Raw genomic sequence first — 17,230 nt, 5'->3', positions numbered from 1 at the left:
TTTTCTTGAACTCCCTCGCTGGATCTGATGCTTGGGCCTGAAAATGGCCACTACATTGGACCAGTGGCTGTGTTGATCAGTTGGTTCTTTGTAATAAAGTGTGACCAGTTTTCCTTGTTAAGTATTAAATAAAAACCTCCAGTTATAGAAAATAAAACCTGGGAAGCTGTATTGTAACAGATAAAATAAACCTCTGGCATTATGCTAGTTCCATACACAGTACATAGTAACACCTCAGTTTGAAATAACGCCTCTCTCTCTACTACATTCTCAGCTCCCTGAAACCCTATTCAGATTGCTTTCCCCAATTCCTAACTGGCCTGTTCTCTGTTTCTGACTGGCCCCATCTAATCGCTTATCAGAAAAACCTCTGGGTTATATCCTTTCATCCATAGCCTTCCCCAGCATTTGGAGGCTGTGATTAGCTGTCTGTACCCAGGATTGCCCTGTTCCTTGCTTCACAACAAGCAAGTGTCCTATTTATGTTTCTTTAAGTAGTGATTCTTAAACTGATGTGGGAGACTGACACATTTACCCTCTCAATATGCCTAGGACTGTCACCATAATTGTGCCCATTGACTACAACTGTTTATTTCCTGGAAGTTTGCTGCAACCGATAGAATCACTAATATTACACAAAAACATTTACTTTGTGGTCAATTCCAGATAAATTTAATACAAGGAATCTGTCTTAAGACCAAGCCGTTCTGTTCTCAAGAGGTCTTGAAAGAGCCCTAAGAACTTCAGTAAGACAAAATGGGATTAAGTAAGCAATCCATAGCTTGAAAGCTTGGGGCATAAACTGGTTCATAATGAGGATGATGGAATGGAAAATAAAACTACCAGGCATGATTAGCTGAAAATACCAATATGCCATTCTATTCACAATTACGGCTGAAATAATTCCTTCTAGCATCATCAGACTGGAAAAAATATTAATTTGGAGACAGTTCCTTCCCCTTGGATTCTTTAATATCCCTTTTAATGTTAACAAATATAACTCTTTGCTTTCCATTAAAACCTACCTATGTTTCTTATGAACATATTTTCTTACTTAGTCTAATTAACTTTAGGGTGTGTGTTTTTTAAAAAATGATTTTTATTTTTTGTCAGAGACCAGAAATATTTGTTCAGGGCTAAAGTAAACATGTGGCTAAATTTTTTTTGGCATAATGTATGTAACAGCTCCGGGAATGCTGCTCATTGAGAAACTGCAGTGGCATTGATGTATAAACAGGTGTTCCCTTTTGAGCAATTCAGGTAAGTTACACCTCTGAGGAGAATCTGAAACAGAGGCTGTTTATATTTGAATAATCACATGTGTGCCAAACTTTAATTGCTTTTAATGACCAGCACAAATAATGAGAACAATTCCTAGCCCCATAATTCATAGAATACATTCCTGCTCTATTTGTTGCAGTCACAGTGGACCCCATTAGTGGAACAGGATGCATGCCAGGAAATGTGGCATAAATGGCTTAAAAATACTTTCCCGTTCTGACTTTACACAGTTGATTTTAGCTAATAAAAGCTCTGGGGAAGTCGTGTGTGCTCTCAACTTTTGAAACCCAAAAGCTTCAAAGGATATCATCAAGTATGGTAAAAGTGAGATAAAAATGTTCAGTTTTGCAGCAAAATTACACAAAATCAGGAGAAGGTGCGGGTTAGTAATGAACAAGTATCCATCTCATTTAGTCTGACCTTTTTTCTTGCCCTTTTCTGTTTTGAAATTAAATAAGTCCAAGAAATTTAACATCCATTTGCAACGCAAAAAAGATACTACCTTTGGAATCTAGCATGACTCCATCCTTTGTGAGGCTATGTGCCCCTTTTGTACATGGAGGACATTGTATATTTCAAGTAGCCTTCGTGCTTTTGCATCAGGGAGACTGGGTAGTGTTGAGGTAAAACATGCCAATCCAGTCCAAATTTAAGAAGATTTTTTTTTTACCTTTGTTGGAGGTCAAAACCTCAAACAGGAAGATCCTAGTCCACTGGCTGACTCTTTAGGGCAATGGTGGCAAACCTACGGCATGCAAGTCATCTCTGGCACATGGAGCTCTCTCTGCCGGCATGCGCTCCAGCTCCTCCTCTTCCCCCACCCTCCCGTGCCTTTAACTGCTTCCCGAAAGTTAAAGGCAGAGCAGGGAAAGGGAAAGAAGGAGCAGTTTTGTATCTGTTCCTACTCCTGGAAGGTGGAAGTCATGTTCCAGAAGGTGGAAGTCTCTCTCCCCCCACCCCGGCACCTGGTAACACCAAGTGCAGGAAGACCATTGAGTTTGAGTACTCAGTCTTCAAAAGATTTGCCATCACTGCTTTAGGATTTACACATATTCCATTACTTCTCTTGACTAATAGGAAAGTTACTTTAAAACTAACTAATTATTATTATAGTTCTGAGGCACCTACAACAAAGTAGTTACTTTCCATTATAATATTTAAAAGAAACTCCATACCTTTTTCATTTTTCAAAATGACTGAAAATATTTCATTTACTTTCAAAAATTTGAATGAATTAAAAATAACTACTTATGTATAACCAGGGAATCTTGTAGCATCTTTGAGACTAACTGAAAGAAAGAGGCCAGTAGCATGAGCTTTCATAGACTTTCAGGCTACTTCCTCAGATGTGTGTAAACATGCATCTTTCTTTTATTTAGTCTCAAAGGCTACAAGATCCCTTTGCATATTGATTTTCCAGACAAACACAACTATATTTTTGAATTCTATATATAACCAGTTACCACCAAGCTCCAATAGACAGTACTCTGTGTGTACACACTGGCATTAGCTAAGGAGTAAGAATGGTACTTGTGTAAAAGGAGTTATTTATGACAGCAGGCCACAACTAGCAGCCTGAATTTGAGAAAGTCAGCATCATAGTCATTTGTTAATTGCTTTTACTACTTACTGCTGTTTAACATTGTATTATTATAGAGAGTTATTTTTAGACTTTCGTGAAAAGCCCTTTGAGAAATTAGTCTAAAAAGTGGCATAGAAATAAACTGTGATGGTGGAGCAGCTATGTGTTTATCGGGGGATTAGTGCCTTGCCTGGTAACTACTACTACCTCTGTCCAGAAGCCAATCACTTTCGGAATGGGGGTAAAACTAGATTTATAAGAAATTATCCTGAGAGGTTTCACGTGTGCATCTAGCCATCCGTGGATATGTATTAACAGGCTGCAGTGCAGCATGGTAACTGTTACAGTCCATTGATTCAGTAGTCCATGAAATGCAAAGGATTTACACATCCATCAGTTATGGTTCCTTGGGAACTGTTAAATGTTTTTAAACCCTTCAGTGCTGAAATGAAACAACAAGGGGTATCTCCAAGATTTGTATGAACAAGTGGAGCAAATTAGTGATTCCCTATCACCACCCATTACCCACAGGCTGGCAAATAGTTTGGCAATTTCAGTGCATCAACAGTTACACATGACTAGTCCCATTCCATTAGTTATTTTCATCAAATAGCACTTACCAGGCAGATCAAATTATTACCTGGTTTTCATTATTTTATGAGCATATAATATTACTAAGCACTCATCACCACTTTGCTGAGCAGTCTGAAGCCTAGTACAATGGGTTTTAATTTCCTTTGGGTAAGAGAACAATGGGGAGATAAGGTACATCCTGCAAGATGTTTCTAATTTTATCAGAAAATAGTGGAAGCTACCAAATACTGTTATAGCAGGCAGCAAATTAATCAGGCTTGAATCAGATTCCTAGAGAGATGTCTTCCATTGCAGTGTACTACAGAAAACTCAGAGCTGCAAACTCTCTTGTGTCCCTAGTTTAAATTTACCATACTGCTTCCAAGCTGGAAGCACTCTGAAAGATGTACTTTTTCCAAATGAAATATTCCAAGTACTGAGTATAGATTTCCAAGTACAGTGGTACCTCGGGATACGAAATACCCAGGTTACGAATTTTTCGGGATACGAAAAAATCCCATAGGGATTTATTGTTTCGGGTTACGAAAGTTTTTTCGGGTTACGAAAAAACTCCGGCGCTATTTTAAATGGAGCCGCGGCAGAGCCGCGGCTTTTTCCCCATTAGCGCCTATGGGTTTTCGGCTTACGAAGGCTTTTCGGGTTACGAAAGCGGCCGCGGAACGAATTATTTTCGTAACCCGAGGCACCACTGTACCATGATCATTTGTCCCATCATTACTTCACCCTGCTTCTATCGCCTCTGTCTAGTATAAATTGTTTCAGATACACAAAAATGATGGTATCCCAACCTCAGACTCCATTCCATCATTAAAAAAAACCCCAAAACTACCTTACGTTGAATATGACAACATCTTATTCAACAATGTCTAGGTACTGTTTATTCTAATTGGCTGTGAGTCTCATTCGGTCTGCAACAGACACTTTTCCCAGTCACGAGCCTTCTGGAAAATGCATGCCAGCAATGAGCAGGGCCAGGGGTGTAGTTCTGGGAGATGACAGGAGGAATTAAGGTTTTGCTTCTTCCTTAAAAATCCCACCCCCCCCCACCCCCCATGAAACTTTCTTTCAGTCCTCAAACGTCTACATTGCAGAGAGGAAGACACTGAAAACTATTCACACCTAGAATTCTTATATTAGCAGTGTTCACTTTTCCTTGGTAACTATGCCTCTCTCTCTTTGAATTTCTAAACTGCATTCCTAACTGTTTAACTGAATATTTAAACTTTTGTAATGTTGTAAATTTGAAGACTGGAGGGAAATTTCATGAGGGGTGTGTGTGATATCCTCATTTTGACACAGCCACCACCTGTAGCGACACTCCAGAATCTACCCTTCCATTTTCTTATCCATATTCATCCAAGCATAATTCACCTACCACACATATCTATCTGCCCTCATCCCCTTGGCTGGGAGACTGGATGATGCATAGCCCAAACCCTGTGTCTGGGGTGAACTGATCAAACAACATCTGGCCTGTTCAGTGACAAACCAGGGGTATACCCCCGTCAAAATGGGTTTAAACAACACTCTGTTTGCTCTGGATCTTCCAGGAAGATTTGGAGCCCACCATTCTGATGTCTAGGTGGTTATTTGCATGGGCATCCCACTCTGGCACCCACACTGTTGCATGTCACTCTCTGGGGTCAGAACAAGGTGCTCAGCACTGATTACATGGCTGGACACCTCATTCTGACCTGAGAGTGAGTGATCGACACCAGTGGCAGCTGATCCAGGTGTCAGGGTGGGATGCCCATGCACAGAAAATCCAGCATTGAACTGGATGACCCCAAGTAATGGGGTCAGGGCAACTTCAGGATCAGGATAGTCTGAGGATCCTGGCCAGTGCAAACAGGACTGGAGGCTTTTAGGAAGTCTCTCGCTGGAATTATGAGAGGCTTTTTTCAAGCCTAAATTGATGGATGAAGTGTGGAGACAAGGTGAGGGTTAGATTTAGGATCAAGATTAGAGTATGGGATAGGGATTTTAGTTCATACTGAAGTATATATGCATACATTCCTCAAATATACTGATGGAAATTAAACTGTTCAAAGCAAACCATGACTGAAGGGGACTTCCTTCACATTGTAGGGGACTATCAGACCGAACCGCCTGAAAGGCTGACCTGGGGGCAAGTAGGTTGCAGCGTCTTGATGACATATGCCTTACACTGCCCCCAGTTGCCCTGACAGCGCGTTGCAGATGGTACAAGGTATGAGGCGTACCTCCAGCGCGCGTCCAATGATCAGCACCAAAGGGCGGATGTGCCATGCTGCTGCAGCTATGACACCCTTTCAGGGAGCAAAAAGGAGCTGTCTTTTGCGGCTGCTTTTTGCACCCTCAGAAGACTCACCCTGCACCCTGACTCTGCCCCCAGGTCAGCCTTTCAGGCCGGTCTGGATAGTCCCCTACAAGTGAAGGAAAGTCCCCTTCAAGCTTCAGTGGTTTGCTTTGAACAGTTTAATTTCCATCAGTATATTTGAGGAATGTTATATATATATATCTTCAATCAGGGCCATGGCGTGAGTTGCTGTGGTACAATTCCGCTGAAAAAGGGGCAGCTGCATGCCGCCCCTTCAGGGCTGTATGTATACCTCTAACTCTCTGAGAAATTAGAAAACCAGGCCTGGTGATGAAGGATCCAGGGAAAGAAATACATTATTTAGAGAAAACAAATGCATTTCTGACTCCCACTTGAGAAACCAAAATCTGAAGAGAATGAGAGCCTTGAGTCATGACTTCATAAATTCTAATATGGTTTGCCAAGGTTGCCAAATCACTACTACGAAGAAAGATGTGCTGTGAAAATTCCATAGAAGGAACTAATTTGATAGAAGTTTTGACTTCCAGACATCAATTGGCCATGCACAGGTGAACAACCATTCCCATTCTTTGCTACACAACTCATTCCCCAGTCATAGGGAATAGAATGTGCCATGCAACCTTCACAGAATCACTTTGTTCTTCTAGAGCAAGACCAAGGCAATACAAAAGCACTACTCTAGGTTAGCATACGCAAAGCCATGTTAGTTCCCTTAAATCCTCCCATAGTGACTTACAAGAGGAATGTGGCAAAGTACAACTAGGTTTATCACACACAGATGTGCATCCCTATATACAGCACCCACCTCTTTTTTTTAGTCTGTCCAACAATAATAAACTCTATATCCAAACCTTAAAACTTAAATATTTCAAGCCCTTCCCATAATATGGGATTCTTGTAAAAAAATTACACATTGTTTATGTACTCAGCAACATAAAAAATGTGTTCAGTCCTTCACTTACCAACAAAAATGTCATAATCCATTTAAGGCATAAGATTCAGATGAACCAATTCCCAAAGGTATTTCAGTTAAAATCCACACCAGATCTCCTTGCTGCAAATATTGCATCTCCTTATATCCTTAGAACCATTCCATCCTCTTCTAAGTCTTTTTAAAATCTTTTAACGAATGTCTTGCTTTATGCACTGAATTTATTCTTTATCTTTGTGGCTTAAAAGTAATATTTAATTCCAGTTGTACCATCTAAATTAGATCTTTATTCAAGTTTCTCAGGCCCGTTACAGACCGCCCAAAAGGGGTGGTCTTGGGCCGCTGCCGGTTGCAGCGCGGAGGAGCCGCAGCAGCCAAACCACGCGACTCCTCGCGCTGCAAAAAAGGAGTGCAGAAATTGCACTCCTTCCGGCAACCGGAAGAGCTGCCGCAAGTGCCAAAGCGCGCACTCGCGACGGCTCTTCCAGTTTAGACATCCGGACGTGTGCGTCCGTATGTTCAGGGTGGCCGCACCTGTCTGTATAGGGCGCTGCCATCTTGCCGTATGGAATACGCGCGAGGGGCAGGCACGTCTGGAGCGCCGCCCCTCGCGCGTATTCTTGGCGCAATGACGGCGCGCTTAGGCCCGTCTGTAGCCCTACGTCAAGAAAAAGTCATCCTTCCTTTTGTGCATATATATATTGGGATTTCCTTAAGAATGATAGTACGTTTCTCCATTAACATCAAACTTTTTCGATAATGATGTTGCAGAATCTGATCCCTTGGCAATTTCTTAGTAAAGTGAACTGTAATATCCTTGCACCTTTTCAACTTGTGAGCATAATTTATCCTGTAGACATGATCCCCTTCCATTGCTATGTCTAACTCCTCACGGTCCAAAAATTCCTCCAAAACTGTAGTAATCATCTTTTTCATAGGACCTCCTCACAGGACTCTCCTCCATGCCCCCAAAACTTTTTTTTAATGATTTTATTTAAAATAGTTTTAAAAATTCACATTATCGCTAATAACAATTAACATAGTCTAACAATGACACTGACAATTTTTCAATTTTTAAAATTGCTTGATAACCCCATTTTTTTCCCAAACATTATTACATCTTTCAGTCATTTTTATGTTGATTCAATGTTTTTCAGATAACAAGACAGTTATTCCATTTTGTACCTATTATATACCGGTAATTTATGTAGCCAGTCCTCTTCTGTTGGCATCTTTTGTAATTTACATTTTGTGCCTAACACAATCTTGCTGAGCTTATCATATAGCATAGTACTTTAGAAGCTTCCCCCCCCCCAGTAATTGAGTCTAAACACATCTAACATGTTTAAGCTACATCTCCGGTAGCATGGGGAAGTTCTGTTCAGTGTTTCCATTATACTTTGTGAATTTGTTTCCAAAATTAGCTACTTTAGTACATTTCTACACATGTGGAAACGTGTACCCTTACTTCCTTACACTTCCAAATCTTAAAAATTTAATTTCTCTTGATTCCCTCAGGGCAGATTATCCATACTTTTGCATTTCAGTATTCATAAGATATGAGTTGTCTAGTATCAGAGCCTTTTCATTCACCTGTTTCATCTCCACAGACACTTGAGGCAATGCATCTTCTAAATCAGGGGTAGGCAACCCTTTTGAGCCGGGGCCGGGTTGCTGTCCCTCAGACAACTGGGGGCCGAAGCCAAAAAATAATAATTAAATAATTTTTAAAAAATTAAATAAATAAATAAACCGGGACAAATGTAGGACAAAATTTCAAATGGAGGGCACTTTTTAAATAAAAAATGGAGGTCATGCGAAAAAAATTTGCTGTTTTTTAAAATTTTTTAATATAAATGCATGTTTCTGAGGCTTCTATAGACAATTGCCCACCATGCCCCTTGCGCGAGACACCAAGGCCCCGGCGGCAATCGTTGGCAGGACCGGGCTGGGGCCGGTCCCAAGGCCTCGGGGCCGCATCCGGCCCGCGGGCCGCAGGTTGCCTACCCCTGTTCTAAATCCTTAGTTCATTGTTGAATTCTCTTGTCAAATCCACTTTCATTTAACCATCTCTTCTCTCCTCAATTTAATTCATTCGAATCTTTGACTAGCATCAGGGGATCCAGACCTGTCACCAGACAGATCACATATCCCCTTCTTTCTAGCCTTCTTCCTAGCTGTTGCCATAGTTAATTAAAACAGTGTCTTACTTAAAAAAAAAATCCACAGCAGCACACAGTTCTTAATTCCCTTTCCCTTTTCTCAGTGATAGCTTCCTAACAACAACAGCAGCATCCCTCTTGCAAGTCTAATCTTTTAGTTCTCCAGCAGTGTCTGTACTTGTTACTGTGTTTCCATTCTGAGCATTATCTGACTTGTTACAATAACATCTGATATCTTTCACTTTCCTATAACCACTTGCCCCGATTCATAAACAGTATTAAACAGTTCTACATAAATGTCTTATAACCTAATTCATTTTAAAACTTTATTAAGGCATTCTCTTGTTTTGTTTTTTGGTTTGAAAAATAAAGCCTTTTATCCAATTATAATTCCTTAAATGGAAGTCCTGCAAAAAAAAAAAAGCACTAAGGTGTGTAATCCAACCATTGATCATGCAGATCTCTTATTGCATAAAAGATTATGTTAATCACAATTAAAATCCAGTTCCTTTACAGATGAGAATACCTGGGTCCAATGTCCTTTATTGAGTACACCCCTTTTAAGGTATGTTATCCAGAATTGCAAACCTGCTGTGTTTCCCAATGCCTCCTTTCCCCATTTGACTGCCTTATTTCTGGCAATCTCCATGAGGGTTGTATGATCCAGAAACTACATGGGTAATTTCAACGACACCCCACAATTTTGGGGAAGAGCTACACTGTCCAATCATTCTTGTGCCAGCATTTTTGCCACCAATGCCTTCCCTTTCCTTTGGGAGCCAAAAATGAGACAGCCATCCAGTACAGATTCCTCACTTCTTCCAGAGATATATTTTAAAGTCCTTCTCAAATGGACTAAATATTTCATGGTTTCAGAGGCACCACATTGAATATCTCGTATACAACAATATAATCGGATCAAAGAGAGAGAAAAGGATTGCTGAATTACAAGATAAATTGGAAATAGACACTTAGAAATTATAAGATGCCAACTTTAATTGATCTACCGAGATACATAGAAGATGATGTATGCTCTCCAGCTCCACTGCTCTCTTCACCAACCAATCAAATATTTAGACCATAAAAGAATGGTATAGATTTCGAATATCCCCTAAATTAAGAAACAATGTTTCTGCCTTTTTGTTTCCTGAATATGTCTCCCAATGAAAAATTCAGCACAACATGAACTTTTGCAACTAGTTGCTCCAATAAACAGTAGCTTGACAGGTTCAATGTCTTTTAAACAGAAGGGAGGCATTCTTCAGAGCCAATGCACTGTAAACCAGTTCAAGCTGTTAAAAGTTTGAAACTAGTGCCAGGCCAGGCTACGATTCTGAAGGCCATTTGAGGCTGGACCACTCGACTATAAATAAATGGATGGTGGGCATAAGAGACTAGTGTTCATACTTATAAGGGAGGTGCTAATCTGCTTTGGGGGTTCTTTTTATAATGTTGATGCTGGCTTTTTAAATGTTTTTCCATAGTGTACGTGTACATATGTGTGTGATGGGGACCACATGAGAATGTATAAGAAACTGTGGTTTGGGTGTTTGGAATTTGCTACTGGCAAGTTTTTATAGTACAAGATCCAAAATAAATACCAGGTAGGGTTCCTCCCCCCCCCCCCCCCCCTTTTTTTTTTTTTTTGCATGCATACTTTTCATTTGGAAATGTTTTTAAAATCTCCTAAAAAGCAGGATGTTGCACCTGGCGTTCCAAAATTTATTTAGGGAGAGGTACCCTTGGGATCCATCTTCACACTTTTTTGTTTCCTTGTTTAACTAATAAATATTTAACTAATAAATGATAAGTTCATAGCTAAAACCTCTGCCTATGCAGTTGGTAGTTTACATTATGCTCAGAAACATAGTGGAGAGGTTAACTTCATAGACATAGATGTATTTCTGGAACACTTGCATTTCTTTGCCCCATCACAGCCTGCACTTCATGCTTGTTTTCTTCAGGGTTTTTTTTTTTTTGGGGGGGGGGGGGATGTACTGGCCATTTAAAAGACTCCTGTAGACACATGGTGTAGTGGTGTGAATGCTGGACTTAAGACTCTGGAGACCAGGGTTCGATTCCCAGCTCATACTGGGTGATCCTGGGCAAGTCACTTGCTCTCATCCTTAGGGGAAGGCAATGGCAAACCTCCCTTGAACAAATCTTGCTAAGAAAACCCCACAATAGGGTTGCCTTAAGTCAGAAATGACTTGAAGGCACATGTCACACAGAGACACATTTAATAGTCAGGGCATGTGCTACCATTCCCTCCCATCTCCATGGAATATCAACCAACTGTGAAAAATCTTACATGTTTATTGGCTGCCCCCACCTGCACCTAGTGTCACTGAAGAACTGTGCAGATAACCTCTTGCAGGGATGGGGAAATTATGACCCCTTATCACTGACTATGGGACATAATGACTTAGGCTAATGGGAGCTGGAGTCCAACAAAATTTAGAAAGGGCTTCTCCATACCAAGCAGATAGCCCTATCTTGACCCTATGTAAGCATGCACCAAGTGGAATAGCCTAGTTTTTGTCCTCGGACTAACAGTCAAAACATTTGTGGCATGAAAGGAAAAAGGAAAGGGGGAAGGAAGGGGGGAGAGGAAAAAGCACCAGCATTTATTTTCAATGCTCTAAGTCAGTGGTTCTCAAACTTTTTAGCCTTGTGACCCCACATTTACATTTACATGTGGACGTTGCCCCCCATTCGATGTAGCATATGAATAAAAATATTTTGCTTATTTATTTTATTCACACATGCCTGTATATGAATATATTCACGCAGCAGATTCATGTCCCATGACCCAGGACAGTGATGGGACCAGTGGGGGGAGAAGAAGCAGTGGCTCATGGTAGACTCTGCCAGAGGCCATGATCCAGTGAGCTTCCCCACCCTCCTCCTTCGCCAAGCAGAGGCTCCAAGCACCCTCCTCGCCTTTCTCTTCCAGGATAGGAAATGTTTGAAAAGTGGACAGGAGGGGATCAGAGCCTCCAAATCTCAACCACCCCTTGAGCAACTCTTGTGCCCCTGTTAGGAATCCCACCCCACCTCTTTGAGAACCAATGATCTAAATTTTGTCAGCATGATGGAATGGCTGCTTCTTGACAGACGTAGAGAAACAAATGCCAAGAGACTTGGCTTCACAGGAGAGTGGGTGTGTGGACCCTGCTTTCCTTCTCTCCTTAGTCTAGTGGGATGGCCATGGAATTAATCTGGAATAATTATTATCCCTAGTTAAGAACTCAGGCATTGCACTTTAGTAACTGTTAAGATTATGGACCTCAGAATGGGGAGGGAAGGGAGGACAAGGAAGTCAATCCCCCTCTAAGACTGGTGTGAGAGAGACTGAGTACGCCTTCTAAATAATATGAGAAAATTGGACCATCAATACTCCCATGTAGTTGAATCCCTGCAGGAATAATTAATCGGAGGGGTGCTATATGATCATTATTTTGCTATTGCTCTCATTATACTCAGATTGTTACCAGCTTCAGATGAATGACAATGATGGTTTTATTGCAAACTCTTATTTTCACTGTTTTGTATAAACAAAACTGGTGGTGGTGGTAGTGGTGTGTATCTTCAAGTTATTTTTGGTTTATGGTGACCCTAGGGCAAACCTATAATGGATTTTTCTTGGCCCAAGGTCGCCCAGTGGGTTTCATGACTGAGCGGAGAACTGAACTCAGGTCTCGAGTCCTAGTCCAACACTCAAACCACTACACCATGCTCCTGGCAAGCAGTCAAAATTGATAATGATCTGTCTGTCAATGTTGAGCCCCCTTCCCTTAAAAAACAATTTCTGGGTGGTTGATTAAGACAGGCCAAGAAGTCATCGCTGAGATTATTCAGCCTCATTTCCTTTACAGTATCAGAGTAAAGAAACCAAACATATGCAACTTGTCCCACATTCATCCTACTCACTCCTCAGTAGATGAGTTCATCTGACTATATGTCTAGAAACAATTTTGGCAGGAAGTTTGGAAGAGATATAGGAGTTAAGAAGATCCACTGAAATTAACAGGATTCATCACAGGTTCACAACTCACCTAAATCTAATTTATTTAAATATGTTTATTCTAGGTAAAGTAATGTAGATTTAATCACAGATACCTTAATCTGTGAGAATGGATCCAACTATACTGAAGCAATAGAAATTGGCTGACATGCTAATGCTGCAAGCTTCTACTTACTTCCAGCTTTTATAAATGCATAAATAAACTAAACATAATCAAAATGCCACAAGCAAATGCTACACTTTTTTCTTTTATTGATTTTCTTTCTTTTTTTCTCTGTTCTATATAGTTGTGTACTTGTAAAATGCTAGTCTACTGGAAAACTCTCAGTAAAATATTCACCAAAATAAAAATAAAAATGCCACAAGCCTGGGTGAAAAGCCTGCTGGCACCCTTTAAGTCCTCCCCACTTCGGGAATCAAGGCACTCAGAGCATATAAATATATAGGGATTTTATTCATTCATTTGTCTTTCTGCCATGGTATTTCCAAAGCTGAAGACAATTTACAGCCTGTTATAGCCTCTTTCAAAATTCTGGAAACTCCAAGAGTTTGGCATTTCATCAGCTTTGTCTAAATAGCATCTTATTTTTAAAAAGCATACCAGGTCAAGATTAACTGAAAAATAAGGAGATGGACCTCAGCTTTTCAGGAAGAAAAAGTACAACAAAATTTCCAGTTGTTGATAATAAGATTAAAATGAAGATACTTAGCAAATTGCCCAGCAGTAGGAGTGGGAAGCTAGAGGTTTTCTATAGCAGAGACTAAAATTGGTAGAGAAATAATGTACCTCACAGAGACATCACACATGCCCCTTCCCATTTATTCCCATTTATCAATTTGTCCTCACTTACAGGCTAGTTTCCCATACCTTTGTTCACAAATGACCATTGTTAAAACTGGACTTGCCAATTCATTTCCATAAGCAAAGGATTTTGAATCTGAATTGACATTCTCACACACCAATGGCATATATAGGTCTGTCCCTGGCTTCCACTCCACCAAATGCATCTGAGGAAGTAGACTAGGGAGATTATCGCATGCCTTTTTTCACCTGATCCAGGCACAGGATAGGCACGGGTTTAAACAGGTGAAAATGGATCTTATCGTATGCCTCCTTGCCCAACTCAGCCACATCATGTACCTAGTTTCAGGGTTACCTCTTCATCAGATGCTTTAACTGCTTTGGCTCAATGCTAGGGAATTCTGGGAACTCTAGCTTTGTGAGACATTTATTATTCTCTATCAGAGAACTCTGGTGCTACAATAAACCACAATTCCCAGGATTCCCTAGCATTCAATCATGGTAGTTCAATCTCAAACTGGATTATTTCTGCAGTATGTTTTGGACCTTCTATTTGATCATTTTAAGTGGGGTAGTGTGAGCATGTGGTTTGTAGCACTGGACTATGGACTCTGAGACCAGGGTTTGATTCCTCAGTCCGCCATGGAAACCTACTGGGTGACTTGGCACGTAACACGTTGCACACTTCGCCTCAGAAACTCTGTGACAGATTTGCCTTAGGGTAGCCATACAGTGCAAAATGACTTGAAGCCACATAACAACAAAACAGTAAATTGCCACTCCATGTTCCATATGACAGAAACCATAACAGTTAAGCAGAAATAACAGCGCTTAATTTTGTAGTGTGCATGGGCTCCATTGACAGTTTCTGATCTATGTCAAGACTGAGATAATCCAGCTCAGAACTATGAAGCCATTAGTACTAGTGGAACACATATTTTGTCATTTCTTCTGACCTTTAACTGATCAAAACAGGACAGTGTACCTCGGGATACGAAACCAGGTTACGATTTTTCAGGATCGAAAAAATCCATAGGGATATTGTTTCGGTTACAAAGTTTTTCGGGTTACGAAAAACTCCGCGCATTTTAATGAGCCGCGGCAGAGCCGCGGCTTTTTTCCCATTAGCGCTATGGGTTTTGGTCTACAAAGGCTTTTCGGGTACTCGAAGGGCCGGGACAATTTTCGTAACCCGGCCCCGTACAGTATTAAAAATTAAGAGATAAAAGTTGAGTCTACCCTTATTGGAATTTCTGACTCCAATATTCCAAAAACCAAACCTTTTTCATGTGGCTGATCTTAGTGACACTTTTATTTCCTGATGTTTCATCGTATACAAACTTTTGTTCATGCACAAAATTATTTAAAATATTGTATTTAAGAGTACCTTCAGGCTATTGCATAAAGTGTATATGAACATAAATAAATTTTGTGTTAGACTTGTATTTTGATTCTATGATTCAAGATATTGCATTATATTTGTATATGAAAATCTGGTATTCCAACATTTTTTTTAAAAATCCAAAATCCCAAAACACTTCTGGTCTGAGCATTGGGGGCCAAGTGAGATTCAACATGCACTAACTCTTTTTTGGTTGAAAATCATATGGATTCCATTATTCTAACCCATTAAAAGCTATATAATTCAAGATGATATTATTTCTTATGGGAGGAGGGGAAGGCTCCATCTGTATGGCTCTGAGACCGCTTTTGCTTTTTAAACAAGTGTATGTTGAAACAATGCATATCTTAATTGCAGAAAGGACCATGTCAGGAAACCTGCCAGTTCCAATTCATTTAATTTCAGTCCATCCAATTGGGCCAGCCCATTTTGCTAGAGTTTCTAACCTTAAATTTCACTAGTTAGTGTGAGTGTGTTCCAGAGGACTTATGTTAGCGAAATGTCTGTGTCAATATTATGTATGTCTTGGGACAACACCACAGATTCATAGTTATTGTGCACCGCACAGGGCTGTGCCTCACATCCTAAGACGGCTCCCCCCTCCGTGATCTCCGTGTCACTATCGGGTATCTAGACCCCTTTGACCGTTGGCTTCAGCTCAGCCTATCAGCGCGTACCAGTACCATCGGACCGTTTATTTTTTTCCTTATTGACCCTTGTGTCGCTATACGCCTTATACGGATTCACTCCCTGACCCTTTTTAGCGCGGCCAGCAATTCTTGCCAGCGTCACCTGGCGGACTCCCAAGCTTTTTCTTTGCTACTCGACTTCGTGTACTGGTGCACGCGTCAGCTAGTCCCGGGCCTAGGAGACAGCCGGACACCATGAAACGCCCACTATTCAAACTATCGCGGATAATGTGTAGGCAAAGAACTTATCGTCCTTAGATACGTGTTATCCCCATGTATCACAAGCACTCTGCTCCGTGATAACAGGTGTATCCCCTACCGTTTACTGGTATCTTACATTCGTTCAGAAATTATCCCCCAATACAGATCTGTGATTTCGTTCATCCACCCTCACTCTCTACGCATCATTTTCTTAGTTTCCTACGACACACGCTCAGTCCCCCCCCTTTTCTTAACTTGGTCCGCTTGACATCCCCCCCCTTTCGTTGTTCTCTCGCGTGCTATTCTCATTTTGTTACATGTCACCGTTCATCTTCTTCTCATCACTTCTGTTGATACTTAGTGAAATAGATGCACGTGTTGACTCTAGAGATAAACATGATCAAGAGTTTGACACAAGCTTTTCCTTCTCTTTCCTCCTTTTCTTTTTTTCTTCTTTGTGGCAACAAAGCCAAGGTGAGACAGCCATCCATGATTTCTTTTCGGATAATAACGTTATCCATATTGTAGGAGATTCGTATTTTTGCAAGTCCTTAGGACAATTAATCACTGGCCTCTTTATCCATGACATTTATGTTTTACTGCAGCCAACAAGTTTTCCTCATGATTAGCACGTGTAATGGCAAGTTTACTGAAGAATGTGTTTTGAAACAGGGTATAACTGGGAGTCCTGCATACATTTTGTTGTTGACTGTTGCTGTTTTCCTGTCTTGTACACACAATTTTACTATGTTTTGTATACATTTGATGTTTACTGTTTATGGTTTATTGATTTACCATTTCATATTATTCTATACTATGTTTTTTTGCAGTACATTGATTACTCCTTACTATTTGTTGTTGTTGTAACTGCCTTTGAGTCAACCTTAACTCATGGCAACCCTGGGGGTGAGACATCTCAAGTCTCTCTATCCTCAACTGCTCTGCCAGCTCCTGGAGATAAAGGCCTGTGACTTTAATTATTAGGTCTAACCATCTGGCATTCAGTCTTCCTCTTTTTCTACTGCCGTCTTATGATATGGCCAAAGTACGACCACCCAATTTAATCATCTGGCTTCCAGGGAGAGTTCAGGCTTATGTCCAAAGTGCAAACAGCCTTAGTTTAGAATTCAAAGGGCCCGTATAGACAGGCCCGATAAAGCTGCTTCGGTCGCTTTGGAGGTATGCGTTTAAATGATGCATGCATCCTAAGCGTCTGGACTGGAGCGTGGCTTTGGCGCG

Source organism: Sceloporus undulatus, chromosome 2 (assembly GCF_019175285.1).
Source record: "Sceloporus undulatus isolate JIND9_A2432 ecotype Alabama chromosome 2, SceUnd_v1.1, whole genome shotgun sequence".
In the NCBI taxonomy this organism is placed as follows: Eukaryota; Metazoa; Chordata; class Lepidosauria; order Squamata; family Phrynosomatidae; genus Sceloporus; species Sceloporus undulatus.
This window is presented reverse-complemented; position numbering follows the sequence as displayed.